Genomic DNA, 17,869 nt, shown 5'->3' with positions numbered 1-17,869 from the left:
AAGACTCATTTTAATGAAGAATTTATGTCAATAAATCCATTCCATCTCTTTTCCTCTTCATAGTACTTCCATTACTAGGATATATCTAGGAGTGGCAAGTCTTCACCTGATTATCCCTGGCAGTCACCTGCAAGCCATGCACAACTCGTGACATATGTAGGAGTACTGGCTGCAAAACAATAGATAAGAAAGATAGTAAGTATCCCAGTGAGATGTATTTATATATTAATATGGCTACAGAAGACAGTCCCTCTTAGACCATATTGGAGATAAAGTAACCAATCACTCAGTGTCACCAATAGGCACAACTTTGAAAGATCAAGAGGCCCAAGGTAGCAACTGCATAGAAACAAGGGGGCACATAGTAAGCACATTGTCCACCAAAGTCAAGAAATGTTAATGCCTAAACTATGTCCCTGGACCAGGAGGCAAAAACATCCAACAAAGAGCCCATATACCCAGAGTATGTGTGTTTTGATTCCATGTCAATGGTACACAAGTTGTACACACTAAGGCCTATTCACTAAAAAGCAAACAACTAAATACAGTCATCAAAAATACAGAACTCACTGGAATATCAAAAGTCTTGGAGGAGTGACACAAGTCGAATCCACAATTAAGGCAGGTTCATATCCACAATACTAAATCCCTGTAAATTGTTGTTTCCACAAGTTATGAGGCACGTAAGCCCCAAACGGCATCTCATTGGATAAACTCTGTCATCAGAGTAGTGTGAATTCAATGGAATGACCGGAATAAGAAGCACAGGAACATAGTTTTTTTTGTTGTTTTTTTTTTGTTTTTGCAGAGTTTTATATAGCGCGAACTAGACCCGAACCGAATCAGGTATCAGAGCGCTTTACATAGCACCAGTTACGTTACATGATGACGGATTTGCCCAGAATCACAGGAGGTTTTGGCGTCGTTACAGAGACTCGAACCCAGATCCCCAGGTCCGAGGTCGATCGCCCTAGCCGTTAGGCCAACTCCTCTCCCCATGGTTGTCTTTAAGGCATCTTGTTACATAATAGTAAGGAGAGTACATCTGATTCAGGTCCTAAAGCATGTCATCGTCCATACTTCAAAAATGATTAAAGGGATAGAAAAGAAAATGTAACCTATGGTAGAAATGTACGATATGATGGAAGAAAAATTGTCAGCATTAATTTGAGTATATAAGTCTGATCCTTCAAGGAAATGGCCTACCAATCAACATTAGGACCAACCTAACCCCAGGAGTGGAGTATGGTGATCTCTGATACATGAAAATTACCACCTGTTCCCTAACTTTCCACAAAATAAAAGTCAAAGAACAAGGAACCTGGAAATTGAAGTATAAGGCCAGGTGTGAAATTGAAAAGACTCCATGGTGATCATCTTACTCGTAAAGACATGTGTAGGAGAGTAGGATCTGCTTCTTATAGTTACTCCCACTTCTTGCTGATGTTTCACTGTTTTCGACTTAGACTGACTGGGATCCTGCTATCCAGGACCCCAGTCAAGCTGCTTTCTCCTCTAAATTGATTGCATGTACTTTAGGTACACTCCAGATTGGATTCCGGGGTACCCTTATAAGTCCCTAGTACATGGTATACTGTGTATCCAGGGCATTGGTACCCCAGAGGCCTCTCAGGGGCTGCCGAATGTATTATGCCACCCCTGAGAGAACATTCAAACTGACACCACAGGTCTGATACTGCAGCCTGTGTAAGGTGGTGCATGCACCCCTTACTTAGATATAGGTTCACTATATCTATCCTAAATCACTGCACATATAAACCTATTAGTCACCCCTATGGCAGGCCTTACCAATCCTGAAGGCAGGGTGCCTAGTTTTATGTGAGAGGTTGACCATTCATGAGCAGATCCCCTCTGCAGCCTTCGGAACCTATTTTCCAGGGTTTTTTGTGATGCAGCCAACCATATATATTTAGGTGCATTATAACCTTGCGGTAAATGCTAACTTTAAAATGGCTGCTTGGTAACATGTTGTCTTTGGTGTCAAACACCTTGGAAACATACCTCCCTACCAGTAATTTGCGGGGGAGGTATGATTACACCCTCATAAAGAGACATATGCGACACACCGGTACACCCAGTACCAGCTTTCTCGACCTGGGCATCACAAAATGGATGCTGCCAGCCACAGACACAAACGATCCTGCCCTCCTGCTGCTGAGCCAAGCTCGAGCAGGCGAAAGCTTGACAATAGGTTTTCTGTCACAGGGAGGTGTGACCACCTCCCAGACAGGATTTAGTGTATTGGGTCTGGGTGGGTACACTCTGAGAGTGTTTGAAGTCTGCACTGGGGAAACATTTGGTGTCCCTGTGCATGGTCCAGTTCAAACCGGTTGCAGGAGCCATTTGCTCCTGATCTGGAGCAAAACTGGACAAAGGACATGGGTGTAGCCACCCCTCTGTCCTGACCCTACCATAGGTGTGTCCCCAGAGTTTGTCCCATTTTTCCTTGGGTATATTTAGGAACCCTGACTACAGGACTTTAGAATTTACCTGGACTAAACTGTGCAAGCAGAAATCAAGTACTTCGATGATCTACACTACGCTGGATGACTGAAGAATCTCCCTTGGAGTAAAGGAGTTACTCCCCTGCACTGCAGGCACCTTTAATGAATCTGACTGGTTTGCATCTCCCGAGCTCCTGACGACTCTGAAGACTTCTGCAACACAGGAGGTGAGTTCCTGAGCATCTCTGAGATTGATCTGACCTCTCAGTAATTCTGAGACCAGTATTGCTTGTGGGGATTGTGCAACCTGTATGCCTGTGCACCGTGTACTTTTGCAGCAGCATATGCTTTTTGGCAATCCTTGAGGCTGTGCTTTAGGCTACTTGTAGTCCTGACCCTGAGCAGTAATTGCACCAAAGATTTCTGGCATACCTTCACGAGTGTTCCATGGGCTGGTATTTTGTGGTTCAGCTTGCGGTCCCTATGCGATCCCTGGTCTGTTGGCCTTTGGGTCCCTGTGAAGGTAACTTTGACTTCTGTTGGGCTTTCCTGCTTGCTCCAGACGTGCCCTGATTCCCTATAGCTTGGAGAGTCTCCTGGACCTTGCTTATCTACACCAGGCCTGCTTTCCTAAGCCAGCATGAGTTGCATTTGCCAAGGCTTGTTTGTGTTCAATCCTGACACTGACCCCAAAGCATTCGACATCCTTTGAGGGACAGCTCATCTACAGACTTTGGTTGTTGTCGACATCTCCTGGTCCCCGTGGCTGCAGAGTCAAGCTCCCCGTCATCTCACCTAAAGCACTTGACATTGGTGGGCATTCGTCTACCAAGCCCCAGGTCACCCTGAAGAGACACAGACTCTGTCCCCTCTGCTTTCAGGTTCGTCTCGTGTTGGATCCAGGCTTGGATTCCACTGGACACTTTTAATCTTCCCGGCAGCAACCCTTTTTCTCATCACCCCATTGAAAACGACAAAGGTTTCCGAAATGACTTGACCCCTTGCACCCGCTTCCTCTGGGATAGGTAACATGAGTATCTCGGTACTCTCAAGGGTGCTGGCCTTAAAATCTTCTATTTTTTAAAGGGTTAACTAAAAGTCCTCTCCGAAGTGTCCTTAATCTTTAAAATTCCGACCGCGACTTTCCCATAGGATTGTACGGACCTCGCGCCTGTGTTCTCACACTTCACCCTTCCTCCGTGGGTCCCCTGTGTCATTACTTTGGGTGATTCCTTGGGGTCCTAGCGATTCTACATGCTCTAGGCACTGTGTCTTTAAGTCATGGTTGTTATACCACTTTCTTAGTATATGGTTTGGTCTCCCCCTGGAGCCCACTGTGTATTGTGCTATTTCCTGTTGTTCTAGTGATTTAATATTGTGTGCTTTGTGCTCTAATCTCATAAAGAGGTTAGTAGAGAGTGTAGTAATAAATACATATATTTTACATATCTCTTATGTCGTCCTCCTTTCATTTGGTTATTCAGGAGGTTTTAATCTGGCAAAACAAGCTGTTTTACATTCCTTCAAGACTTAGCCTGAAGGCTGCTCTCCACAGCTACCACTAGGATAGATTTCTTTAAAGGCTGTATTTGACCTTTTCATCAATAAGGGTCGTTTGGACTGGTACAAGGTGCCCACTTTAATTAGTGGACAGCATATACCAGGTCAACCTCTCACAACATGCAAGTGCAAACATTTACAAATGTACAAAGCCTTAAATAACATGGAAATAGGATAGAAAATGTCCCAGTCCACTATTGAGCATCCTGCTAAATCCCAGTCTACATTTGGAAGAAATAGGCTATCCTATTACAGAAAGAGTCACATACAACACTAGTACCCAAAACAAGAGACATCGAGGGTTCTCAAACGTCTGATTCATAAATGCTCATATATGTTGATGTAAAGTGATCCTCTGACAGACAAGTGAAGAGTAGCCCAGCCACTTGAGACTTTTACCACACATGTCACAGTACAGCTTTGACATAACAGGCTTACGCTTTCACTGAAGAAAGACGCAGTGTACAAATAGCAAATGATAGCCACAGAACATCAGTGTAACATGACATGGGAGGAACACGAGGTGACTCATCACATGTTTTAGAGAAACCAACACTTCAGCTTTGAAGCATCCATTTTCCCTAACTGCTGGCTCCCAGTACAGTAAGGGCTCAATCACCAAAGCAGAAGACATTTATGAGCAAAAATGTTTACATTGATTTCCTGACCTGAAAACTGTAAGGTAAGCTGTCATAGTGCTGCTACAGCCCTGTCAAGATTCCTTAACACAATCACTTCCTAAAGTAGAACAAAGCAAGCAGATGCCACAAAAATATATACTTCAATATATTTTGATTCATTTTTCAAACAAGTAGTAGCAGTACATATATTCAGAACTATTTCCAATACAGAGGGTGTGATCATGCCTGTCATAGTAAGTTAACATAACAGTCTCTGTGTATTTTAGTTCAGTTTTTCAAACTATCCATCCTTGTGTGTCTTGATGGTGTCTTAGGTGACTGTTCTATTTCCATTTTTTTCAACAAATTGCTTTGCAGATAAGTGATTAAGGGCCATATGTATCAACCAAATTTTTAGTCGCAAATGCTGCGATTCACAAAAAGCAGCATTTGCGATTAAAAATTTGCTATTTCCTATGTATGAGGCAGAATCGCACTGCAAAAGTAGAAATCGCAAATATAGCGATTTCTCACGTTGCGATAACCAGAATTCTGCCAAATCGCTAGCGATTTCTTATCTTGCGATTTTTCTCAGTTTGCGAAAATCGCAAACAGGAATTCGCAAATTAAGAAGTCGCTATGCAATGTATAAAAAAATCACAAATAGCGAATCCACGAAATTCCCAAATTAGAGAATCGCAAATTAACACCAAATATGAGCAGGTGGTAACCAGGAGCAAACTATTTAAGGAGTCCCAGAATGCAACAGATTTTTCCACAATGGCTGGGTTGTACGTGATAGCCAGGAGGCTGCGACTCAGAGCTGCTTCACAGAGGAGGAGACGCCAGGAGAGGATATTCCGTGCGCGCATTACCCTGTTCCAGCAGACTGAGGAGGACATCGATACACACTACAGGCTGGATGAAGAGAGCATCCTTGATTTAATTGAGGAACTCAAACCTATTCTTGAACACTCCACACACAGGACACACACCATCCCCACCCACATCCAGGTCCTGTGCTCACTGCACTTCTTGGCATCAGGTAGCTTCCAGGGGGTGATAGCCTCAATAGGAGGGGTGTCATAGAGTGCATTGTTGCGTTTTTTCCACGGTTCCTTGATGCCATGGTTCAGAGGATGCCCCACCACATCCACTTCCCCTTCACCCTTCCCCTTCACCCCTTCGTGACTCGCTCGTTTCCCCTGGACTGAGTGGTCGCTCCCCAGTGTCCTGCTGTGTCACTGGTATCGTTGCTGCTTTGCTTATTGTGCCATATACTGCTGCCTGCTGTGTGCCTGGTAGACGCTGTTTTAAAACTGCATTTTACATTTGTTTAAATCGCCGCTTTTCCTGTTTGCGCGCATTTCCACTGTGCTCCCCCCTCCGCCTCCATTTGGTTTGATTGTTGTTTTGGTCATCTGTAGCCCGCCCCGCCTCCCAGCTGAGACGCCCTCCCACTGACCATATCAGCGCTCCAACACCGGAAAGCGCCGTGACTCGCTCGTTTCCCCTGGACTGAGTGGTCGCTCCCCAGTGTCCTGCTGTGTCACTGGTATCGTTGCTGCTTTGCTTATTGTGCCATATACTGCTGCCTGCTGTGTGCCTGGTAGACGCTGTTTTAAAACTGCATTTTACATTTGTTTAAATCGCCGCTTTTCCTGTTTGCGCGCATTTCCACTGTGCTCCCCCCTCCGCCTCCATTTGGTCTGATTGTTGTTTTGGTCATCTGTAGCCCGCCCCGCCTCCCAGCTGAGACGCCCTCCCACTGACCATATCAGCGCTCCAACACCGGAAAGCGCCGTGACTCGCTCGTTTCCCCTGGACTGAGTGGTCGCTCCCCAGTGTCCTGCTGTGTCACTGGTATCGTTGCTGCTTTGCTTATTGTGCCATATACTGCTGCCTGCTGTGTGCCTGGTAGACGCTGTTTTAAAACTGCATTTTACATTTGTTTAAATCGCCGCTTTTCCTGTTTGCGCGCATTTCCACTGTGCTCCCCCCTCCGCCTCCATTTGGTCTGATTGTTGTTTTGGTCATCTGTAGCCCGCCCCGCCTCCCAGCTGAGACGCCCTCCCACTGACCATATCAGCGCTCCAACACCGGAAAGCGCCGTGACTCGCTCGTTTCCCCTGGACTGAGTGGTCGCTCCCCAGTGTCCTGCTGTGTCACTGGTATCGTTGCTGCTTTGCTTATTGTGCCATATACTGCTGCCTGCTGTGTGCCTGGTAGACGCTGTTTTAAAACTGCATTTTACATTTGTTTAAATCGCCGCTTTTCCTGTTTGCGCGCATTTCCACTGTGCTCCCCCCTCCGCCTCCATTTGGTCTGATTGTTGTTTTGGTCATCTGTAGCCCGCCCCGCCTCCCAGCTGAGACGCCCTCCCACTGACCATATCAGCGCTCCAACACCGGAAAGCGCCGTGACTCGCTCGTTTCCCCTGGACTGAGTGGTCGCTCCCCAGTGTCCTGCTGTGTCACTGGTATCGTTGCTGCTTTGCTTATTGTGCCATATACTGCTGCCTGCTGTGTGCCTGGTAGACGCTGTTTTAAAACTGCATTTTACATTTGTTTAAATCGCCGCTTTTCCTGTTTGCGCGCATTTCCACTGTGCTCCCCCCTCCGCCTCCATTTGGTCTGATTGTTGTTTTGGTCATCTGTAGCCCGCCCCGCCTCCCAGCTGAGACGCCCTCCCACTGACCATATCAGCGCTCCAACACCGGAAAGCGCCGTGACTCGCTCGTTTCCCCTGGACTGAGTGGTCGCTCCCCAGTGTCCTGCTGTGTCACTGGTATCGTTGCTGCTTTGCTTATTGTGCCATATACTGCTGCCTGCTGTGTGCCTGGTAGACGCTGTTTTAAAACTGCATTTTACATTTGTTTAAATCGCCGCTTTTCCTGTTTGCGCGCATTTCCACTGTGCTCCCCCCTCCGCCTCCATTTGGTCTGATTGTTGTTTTGGTCATCTGTAGCCCGCCCCGCCTCCCAGCTGAGACGCCCTCGCCCCTCCCCTTCCACCATCCATATATGACAGCTGTTCCCGCGCGCAGCGATCACGCGCAGCGACCGCGCCCAATCCGCGCCGAAGGTGCGCCAAAGGTAAGCCCGTCTACGCCCGTCCGCGCCTGGACCGCGCCCAGCGCCAGACCCCCTGGCCCCTGTCCCTCCCAGCCCCCCTACATTACCTACGATGCCGCAACCCTCCTAGCCCTTAACCCCGGCCGCGCTCCCAACTGCGTCCAAGCCGCCCCTGGACAAACCCATGGACCTTTCTCCTGCTTCTCCTGCAAATTCTGCGGCACCGACAACATCCCCGCTGCGACCACACCACAGATTCCCGACCCCAACCACCTACAATGCATCCTTCTCAACACCCGATCAGTCCACAGGCACGCCATTGACCTATGGAACCTACTAGACACCATTTCTCCGGACGTCGCCTTCCTTACGGAAACATGGATGAACGCTTCCTCCGCACCAGACATCACCATTGCCATCCCTGAAGAATATAAGATCACACGCAAGGACCGCACCAGCCACACAGGAGGAGGAATCGCTATCGTCCATAAGAAATCAATCCGCATCTCAACCAGCTCTGACGCCAACCTCGCTAACTCCGAACACCTTCACTTCCAGATCCACATCGACCCCAAGACCACACTCAGAGGCACCCTCCTCTACAGACCACCAGGTCCCCGCGCAAAATTCAGTGAAGACATCACGGACTTCATCACCCCACACGCGCTCCCCTCCAAAGACTACATCCTTCTGGGAGACCTCAACTTTCACCTCGAAAAGATCAGCGACCGCAACACCGCCACCCTCGTGGACAACCTCGCCAACCTCGGACTTAAACAACTAGTCACTTCCCCCACCTACATCGCAGGTCACACACTCGACCCTATCTTCACATCCAGCAACCATGTCTCCTTCAGCCACACTACGGACCTCCTCTGGACTGACCACAGCTGCGTTCACTTCACCTACAACAAACCAAAACCCAGCATCCACCTCCAACCTACACTGCAAAGGAACTGGAACAAAATCACCACGGACCAAATCTCCGCATCGCTCCTTCAACACACCCCAGCCCCCTCTTCCAACGCTAACGAAGCCGCCGCTAACCTCACCCTATGGTTATCCAACACCGCTGACACCTTAGCACCACTGAAAAAACGTCAAAACAAACCTGGCAGCAAGAAGGCCTCATGGTTCAACGATGATCTCAAGAAGTCCAAGAAACTCTGCCGCTCCCTTGAAAAGGCCTGGAAAAAAGACCCAACCACCAGCACCAAGGACGCCTTCAAAAACGCCACCCGCACTCACCACCAACTAATCCGAAAAGCCAAGAAAACAGCATTCAAGGATCGACTCGACAACAACGCTCACAACAGCAAGGAACTTTTCAACATCGTCAAGGAATTTTCCAATCCCTCGGCCAACTCCAACGACATCACCCCCTCTCAAACCCTCTGCGACTCCCTAGCCTCATTTTTCCACAACAAGATTGCAGACATCCACAACAGCTTTGACAACCAACCCGGAAACCAACCCACCCTACCATCTGCAGATCATCTTCCCCCCGTGAACACCCTTAACGACTGGAACCCAATCTCCACTGAGGACACCATCCGCCTGATGAACTCCATCCACTCAGGATCCCCCACAGACCCATGTCCTCACCACATCTTCAACAAAGCAGACTTCGTCATAGCACCGCACCTCCGAGACGTCATCAACTGCTCCTTCAACTCCGCCACCTTCCCGGAAGACTGGAAACACGCTGAACTCACCGCCCTTCTGAAAAAACCCACAGCGAACCCCACCGAACTCAAAAATTTCCGCCCCATCTCGCTTCTCCCATTCCCGGCCAAAGTCATCGAGAAAGCTGTCAACAACCAGCTCGCCGCCTTCCTCGAAGCCAACAAATCCCTCGACCCCTCACAATCTGGCTTTCGAGCAAAACACAGCACGGAGACCGCCCTCATCGCAGCAACAGACGACATTCGTACTCTACTGGACAATGGAGACACAGTCGCCCTCATCCTCCTCGACCTCTCTGCAGCATTCGACACAGTCTGCCACAACACCCTCCTACAACGCCTCAATAACATCGGAATCCAAGGAAAAGCACTTGAATGGATCACCTCGTTCCTCACCGGAAGAACCCAGAGAGTCCGCCTCCCACCATTCAAGTCCGAGGCCTCTGAAGTCATCTGCGGCGTACCACAAGGATCCTCACTCAGTCCCACCCTCTTCAACGTATACATGAGCCCCCTCGCGGCCATCGCACGCCAACACAACCTCAACATCATCTCCTACGCGGATGACACTCAACTGATCCTTTCCCTCACCAATGACCCCAGCACCGCCAAAACCAACCTACACGAAGGAATGAAAGAAGTTGCCGAATGGATGAAACAAAGCCGTCTGAAACTGAACTCAGACAAAACAGAAGTCCTCATCTTAGGTACATCCCCCTCTGCATGGGATGACTCCTGGTGGCCGGAAGCCCTCGGAAAAGCACCCATCCCGACTGACCACGCACGGAACCTAGGCGTCATCCTGGATTCTTCACTCTCAATGAACAGACAAGTCAGCGCCGTATCCTCTTCCTGCTTCAACATTCTTCGCATGCTCAGAAAAACATTTCGCTGGATCCCCTCCGAAACAAGGAAAATAGTCACCCACGCTCTGGTCACGAGCCGACTGGACTACGGAAACACCCTCTACGCAGGCACTACCGCAAAACTCCAGAAGAAACTCCAACGAATCCAAAACGCCTCAGCCAGGCTCATATTAGACATCCCACGCAACGATCACATCTCTGGTCACCTTAAAGACCTCCACTGGCTACCCGTCAATAAGAGGATCACCTTCCGACTGCTTACCCACGCACACAAATCACTCTACGACATCGGTCCAGAATGCCTCAACTCACGACTGTCCTTCTACACCCCCTCCCGCCAACTACGCTCTTCCAGCCAAGCCCTCGCCACTGTACCTCGCATCAACAAGACCACCATGGGAGGCAGATCCTTTTCATACCTGGCTGCTAAAACATGGAACTCTCTCCCCGCTTACCTTCGCCTTACCCAGAACCACCTAGCATTCAGAAAGCAACTTAAAACGTGGATATTTGACAAGTAATTCTCCTCCCCTTCCTAAGCGCCTTGAAACCCTCCGGGTATGTAGTGCGCTATATAAATCATTTGACTTGACTTGACTTGACTTCACCCCATAGGCACTAGACCAGACCAAGCAGGAGTTCTATCAAATAGCACAATTCCCCCACGTCATTGGATGCATAGATGGAACACATGTCGCCATATCCCCCCCTCCCAGAATGAGTATGTGTTCAGGAATCGCAAGTCATACCATTCCCTGAATATACAAGTGGTGTGTAATGCCAAGCACATTATCACTGACATTGTAGCTAAATATCCAGGCAGCACCCACAACTCGTTCATCTTTCGCCACAGTGGGATCCACCATCGACTCACTAATGGGGAGTTTGGAGAGGGTTACCTTCTAGGTAATTGTATAGGAAACAGTGACACAATAGTATAGCACAGCAGTGGCAGGACAGTACGTAACCTATTTCCTCTTGATTCACAGGTGTCAGTGCGTATGCAGTCCCAGACATCATATTGACCCCATACCTAAATCCTGCAAACACAAGGGAGTGCAGGTACAACAGTGCCCACACTGCCACCTGCAGTACTATTGAGCGGACCTTTGGCATACTCAAGATGCCTGCATAGGAGTGGGAGAGCACTGCAATTCAGCCCTGAGACCTGCTGCAAGATGGTGGTTGCATGTGCCATGCTGCATAACATCACTACCCGGAAAGGCACCCCAGTGGAGCTCAGCAATTCAAACACATCAGATGAGGAGGGGCCAGCTCCAGGATGCAGGCCAGCCGATGTGATTGGAGCGGCAGCCCGGCGACAGAGGCGAGATGACATAACACAGAACTATTTCTGGGTGAGAAATGATGACACAATGCTATGTATTCAGGATAAACTGTGTTTAATATCCTTTAAGTCAGGATTCATAATATCACACAGCCTGTGTGGCACACAATATGGATAGTATTATCATGCACATGTTCACAGTGCAAAAACAATAAATTGTCACTGTTCTCTTTGTGCAATGGGTTGATCCACCCATTGCCATTAGTAAGTCCTGGCACCTCAACGGCGGCACTGACATCCCATTGCTTTGCGTCCCGAGTGCACATTCCCCTCATCAGTGGCATCTGCAGCCCTGCCATGATGACGCCTGTCGTGTTGGTGGGTGGAGTGAGGCTGCTACGGCTTGATTGTGCGTCCTCCTCTGAGGAACTGAGGACTCCTGTCCCACCAGTAGCAACTGTCCGCAGCTGATCTACAGCACATGTGACCTGTAGTAATCCCCTGGCCATGTCCTGACTGCTGTGTGCAGTCTCCCGCTGCATGCTAATGCTGCGCCGGGACTGGATAGAGGTGGCTGAGGCCAGTCGGTTAACAAACCTTGTGAAGAGTTCAAGGCGGCATGTGTGGAGGCGCTGAGTTTCACTGCGCCTAGCAGCACGGTCCACCCGTATCTCTGCACAGAGTGCCTCCAGGCCACCCGTAATGCCCCTGAAGCCCACCCTAAGCTGTCTTTGAAATTGCCGTATTCTTCTCCCCTGCAGGAGCGTTGCCTGAAGCATGTTTCCCTTGAGGCCGTGGAACACTGACTCCTCTCCTGCCGCAGATGTACCAGTGGATGGATGGGCCCTGCTCCTGGATGGAATGGCAGGTGTGGGACTTTGAATTGCTTGTGCTCTCTATTGCGGCACAGACTGTCCCTGGACTTCATTGGCTTCTTCATCTGTATCACGAGTTCATCCTCCAGCGGTGGCAACGGAGTCACTGCAATGCGCCGGGGGCGTTTGGGTGAGAGGACTGGGCTGCCCTCCTCCTCCACTTGCCCTGGTACTACTGCGCTGTGGGACTCTTCCTCCCCTCCAGGCCTCTGGCACTGTGTTTCTTGTGGTGCTGTGGATGTAAATGCACACATTAATTTGCTATCTAGCCTTGCATTGATAAATGCAATAAATTGCACTATTTGGTTTATTACGTGGGTCCTGACTGTCTGTATAATGCCTTCACTCATACACACATACTGCTTGAGCCTAGCTGGTTTCACTGTTACACTGTTTGTTTGATGTGACTACATCTCCAATAATACATTGCTGTGGTTGTGTGTGTGCCTGCACTGGATTGGCATCTGTGATGTGTGCCTCGGTCTCTCATGGGGGTGGGGGTGGGGTAGGTTGGTATCAGGGGTATGATGGCATACTTCTTACCTTGTCATGGTCCTGGTAGGTCGGCGCTGTCAAGGTCAGCCACGCTGCTCACAATCTCCGTAAGTAGAGTACCCTCCACCAATTCCTCCATTGGCGTGGAAGCGGGGGCAGTGGATGTCCCTCCACCAGTAACTTTTGCCTCCTGCAGCCTGGCAGCAACCCTTTTCTTCGAACGCTGGCGCATATCGTACCAGCGTTTTTGCAATTCCTCGACGCTGCGGTGGGTGACGCCTATGGAATTGACCTTTTCTTGGATCTCCACTGATATCTCCTTTTCCGGGTCTCTGGCACTCTGAGGGATTTTTTTCCAAATAAAAGCTCATGGCTCACCACCATCTCCTGGATAAGCACCTCCTGCGCCCTTTCTGAAAACTTCTGTTTTCTCCGCTTTGGCTTTCACCCTGCTGCTGCTCCTGTGTAGCCATTTCTCCACTCTCTGTTGCACTGCACTGGTGCCTCAGCCGTCCTTCCAGCCTCTCCTGATTCTGGAACGCAGGTGCAGCATGGGTAGTCACACTTCCTGGTTGTGATGTCATCAAGCTGCACCTGAGTTTCAGATTTCCCGTTTTGCAATTCCTTAATTGCGAGTTCACAAAATCTGCGAATTCGCACTTAAGGAATCGCAAAACGGGTAATCGCAAAAAAACTGTGATTTTTAAGAAATCGCTATTTATTTGCGAATTTTTGTTTACATACCAATTTGCGATTCTCAAAATGCGATTAGCTATGAATCGCAAATTGGGAATCGCAAATTTGGCTTTTCATACATATGGCCCTAAGACTAAGATCATGTATACCAAAGCTTAGAAGCTTACACACTTTAGAAACAGAACTAACATTTGTCAATTGGCATAGAAATATTTGTGGTAGTAATACCAAGTGAAAAATGACATTGATATCGTGCAAATGGACCTCATACAAATAAATATTTGCAAATAAATATTCACAAATATTTACACACAACTCAAGTTTAATGTGTGGTTGACACCAAGTGCAGTCTAAATATTCAAAAATTCAAGATCTGAGGTCCTGGAATAACTGGAAAATAGATGCATAGCTAGTGCAATGTGCGATCTGAAAAGCTAGTGTAATGTAGGAAACTGGCATCTTATTTTACATAGTTTATTAAAAGATCAAACAACCCAATTTGTGTTTTTCCTACAGCTATTGTTTTTATTTGGAATTTCTTCAAATGTTTTATGTGAAGTGAATTTGGATATTCACTGTCTTTTTCATGAAAAAGATATGCTGGTCCTTTAGAAAATCTTAATTGATTTCTTATTATTTATTCATATTGACTGCTTGCTTGCATCCTTATACAGTAAAATTTTCATTTATGTGTATTAAAGAAGTATCTTGTCACATGTTATAAATAAAAGTCGGTCAGTGCATCTTGTAATACTCTGTTCATTGGACATTTCCTCCTTGTGCTTTGTCTGGAGTGGATTTACAAATATATTACAAATATAGCTGCAAACAGAACAAAAAAACACTATTTCATCTCAATTTTAACTAATGTTCATTTGCTGCTTCAACTTGATATAATACGAAGCCGCATATTGTCAAATTTTGTGCAAGCAAATTGTTCAATATATCAATTACAAACATTATCATAACTATTATTAATCCCTTCCACGAGCAGGACGTCAAGGAGCCTTCCTGCACCCCGGTGCTTGAGTGCGCAGGACGTCTCCCAGCTGTCCTCGCATATGGCAGGGGAAATCCCTCTGATGTGGGCACCAGAGGGATTTCCTTTTCCCCCGACAGCAAAGGGAGCTGGGGAAGGGCTTCCCCAGTTCCTTAGGCTGTCTCTTTTGTTTCTGTGCAATGAAGATCAGCGCGCATGTCGCGCTGACCTCATTGCACAGAAACCGAAGCTGAAGTAAGCCAATAGGCGATTTTTTTTCAGCTAACTTTGAGGTTGGCACGGGATTCTGGGTAGAAAACGTTGGGGGATCCACATAAGCCATATCTCCCTAGACGCCCCCAGGTCCCTAGTTTTCAGAAATGTCTGGGTTTGGTTGATTTCCCTATATAGCCACTGAGCCCGAGACCAAAAACGCAGGTGATCCACCTGAAAAACCAGGTTGTTTTGTCATAGATAGGTGAGCACCTGTATTTTTGGTTTTGCAGACATCTAAGGGAACCTAAAAAACTCAGACATTTTCTGAGAACTAGACACCAGTGGGAGGCTAGGTAGGTGTGGCTTGCGTTGATGCACCAAACATTTTCTTACCCAGAATCCCCTGCAAACTTCAAATTTAGCTGAAAAAATCAAATTTTCCTCACTTTTCTGTGCGGGAAAGTTGTGGGATAACCTGGCTGACGCAAACTTCCAACCACCCGACGTTCCCCCAGGTCTCCAGATAAAAAATGGTACCTCACTTGCGTGGGTGGGCCAAGTACAGGCAAGGGCCCAAAAAGTATTGAGGAGACATCAAAATGACCAATCACAAAACGACCTGATTTTGCAATGGGGGTCACCTGGGTTTTTGGCCCCGGACTCGGCGGCTATCTAGGGAAACCTACCAAACCCACACATTTCTGAAAACTATACTACTAGGGCACTCCAGATAGGTGTGGCTTGCGTGGACACCCCCATGTCTTTCTGCCCAGAATCCCCTGCAAACCTCAAATTTAGCTGAACAAATTATTCTTTTTTCTAAATTCTGTGTGGGAAAGTTGTGGAATCACAGGGTTGACACAAACTTCCTACCACTAAGCATTCCCCCTGGTCCCCCGATAAAAACGGTACATCACTCCTGTGGGTGGCCCAAGTACCCGGAACAGGCAAGGGCCCAAAACATATTGAGGAGACATCAAAATTACCTATCACAAAACAGCCTATTTTTGCAAGGGGGGGAGTCACCTGGGTTTTAGACCTCGGGCTCGGCGGCGATCTAAGTAAACCTACCAAACCAAACATGTTTGAAAACTAGACACCTGGGGGAGTCCAGGTAGGTGTGGCTTGCATGGACCCCCAAAGTTTTCCTACCCAGAATCCCCTGCAAACCTCAAATTTAGCTGAAGATATCACTATTTCTCAAATTTTTTTGTGGAAATGTTGTGGAATCACTAGGCTGACACAAATTTCCTACCACCCAGCGTTTCCCCAGGTCTCCTGATAAAAATGATACCTCACTCATGTGGGTGGTCCAAGTACCCGCGACCGGCAAGGGCCCATAATGTATTGAGGAGACTTCAAAATTACCTGACATAAAACAACCTGGTTTTGCAAGTGGATTTTTGGCCCAGGGCTCGGCGGCCATCTGGGTAAACCTACCAAACCCACACATTTCTTAAAACTAGACACCCGGTGGCATCCAGCGTGGTATGCCTTGCATGGATCCCCCAACGTTTACCCAGAATCCGGTGCATACCTCAAATTTAGCCTAAAAAAAAACCATTTTCCGCATATTTGTGTATGGGATCACTGTGCCTGTACAAATGTCCTACCACACAGCGGTCCCCTCAGTCTCCTGAGTAAAATGTTGCCTCGCGTGTGTGGGTGGGGCAAGGCCCTGTGACTGGGAATAGCCAAAAACATAGGAATTAAGGGTATAGCACAGCAAAATGTAAGCGCTACATTTGAAAAAAAATGTTTTTAGCCAATTCTGCATTGGACAGCCACACAAGTGATGTATCATTATACACAGGAGACAGAGGGGAATGCTAAGTGGTATGACATTTGTGCTAGCAACGTGATCCCACACCACAAAATTGTGTGGAAAAAGTGATTTTTTCAGTTAAATGTGAGGTTTTCAGGGGATTCTGGGTATGAAAATGTTGGGGGATCTACGCAAGACATACCTCACTGGACTCGCCAGGGTGTCTGTTTTTTTAGGGCGTGCGACCTATCTCAATGCGCATGCGCTTTAAGCAGGAGCGAGATATAAAGGGGCTTAAACAGAGGTTTAACTAGCTGGCGATTTGGTGCTGTGCCCATGTGCTTTTAGGTCAATGCAAACGCACGTGCACATCATCAAATCGCCATCTGTTCCCCAGCAGCTCTTCCTGCTCCGCCCCACAAGCTTCCCCCAGCGTGCGCTCTGCCTGAGCCGCACTCCTCCCACACCTTTGAAGTGAAGCTTCACTTCAAAGGCCCCTGCTGCTTCACACTACCCCTGCTGCGGCCTTGTCTCATTTCTACTCCCCCCCTCCCCACAGCAATACCCTCTGTCTTGTTTCATCTGCCAGCACTGGATCACTCTGCCCCTCACCGCTAGTTCTCACCCCTCTTGCTCCTCAGCCCTCGCTACCGATCCCCCTCCCCGGACGCACTCTCCATTCTCTGCCCACAACCAGCTGTAACGTTGAACCCGACTCTGCCGTCGATCTTGCTCCCGCCTATCTCTCACCCTCCCCGGCACCGACTTCAATCTCCCTTTCCCCTTCACCACTGACCCCCTCCCCACCCCCCTTGAGCACGGGTTGAGACTGTAGCCTTTCCTTTCTCCGGTAATGGTATTTTCTCCTCTCAATTTTTTTGCACTTACTTTGATTTTTTTTCTCTCGCCCTGTTCTTCGATTACCTCCCCCCCATCCTCCAGCACCGCCCTCCTCCCACGCCCGTCATCCAGGAGTAGCTTGCTGTTTTTTCTCTCTTCCACATCTCCAACACCTCTATTCCCCCTCCTGCCACTCTCTCCAGCACTAGCTCGCTCTCCTTCACCCACCCTTTCCCCTCTGTCACCACATCTCCAGCCCCCCTCACCCCGACCAGCACCTTGAGCACTGAGTCTCTCTCCAGCACGTATACTCTGCGCACCCTGCACTGCTCTAGCTTACCCTTTCTTCTCTTTTGAACAAATTGGCCACATGCCGCCCCCGTCTCCCCTCAATCACTGTCAGTTGTTTTCGTCCAGATCCCGGTACTGAACGATGTCATTGATAA

This window comes from Lissotriton helveticus, chromosome 11, assembly GCF_964261635.1.
Source record: "Lissotriton helveticus chromosome 11, aLisHel1.1, whole genome shotgun sequence".
Classification (NCBI taxonomy): domain Eukaryota; kingdom Metazoa; phylum Chordata; class Amphibia; order Caudata; family Salamandridae; genus Lissotriton; species Lissotriton helveticus.
The sequence above is the reverse complement of the archived record's forward strand: the minus strand, read 5'-3'. Positions refer to the sequence as shown.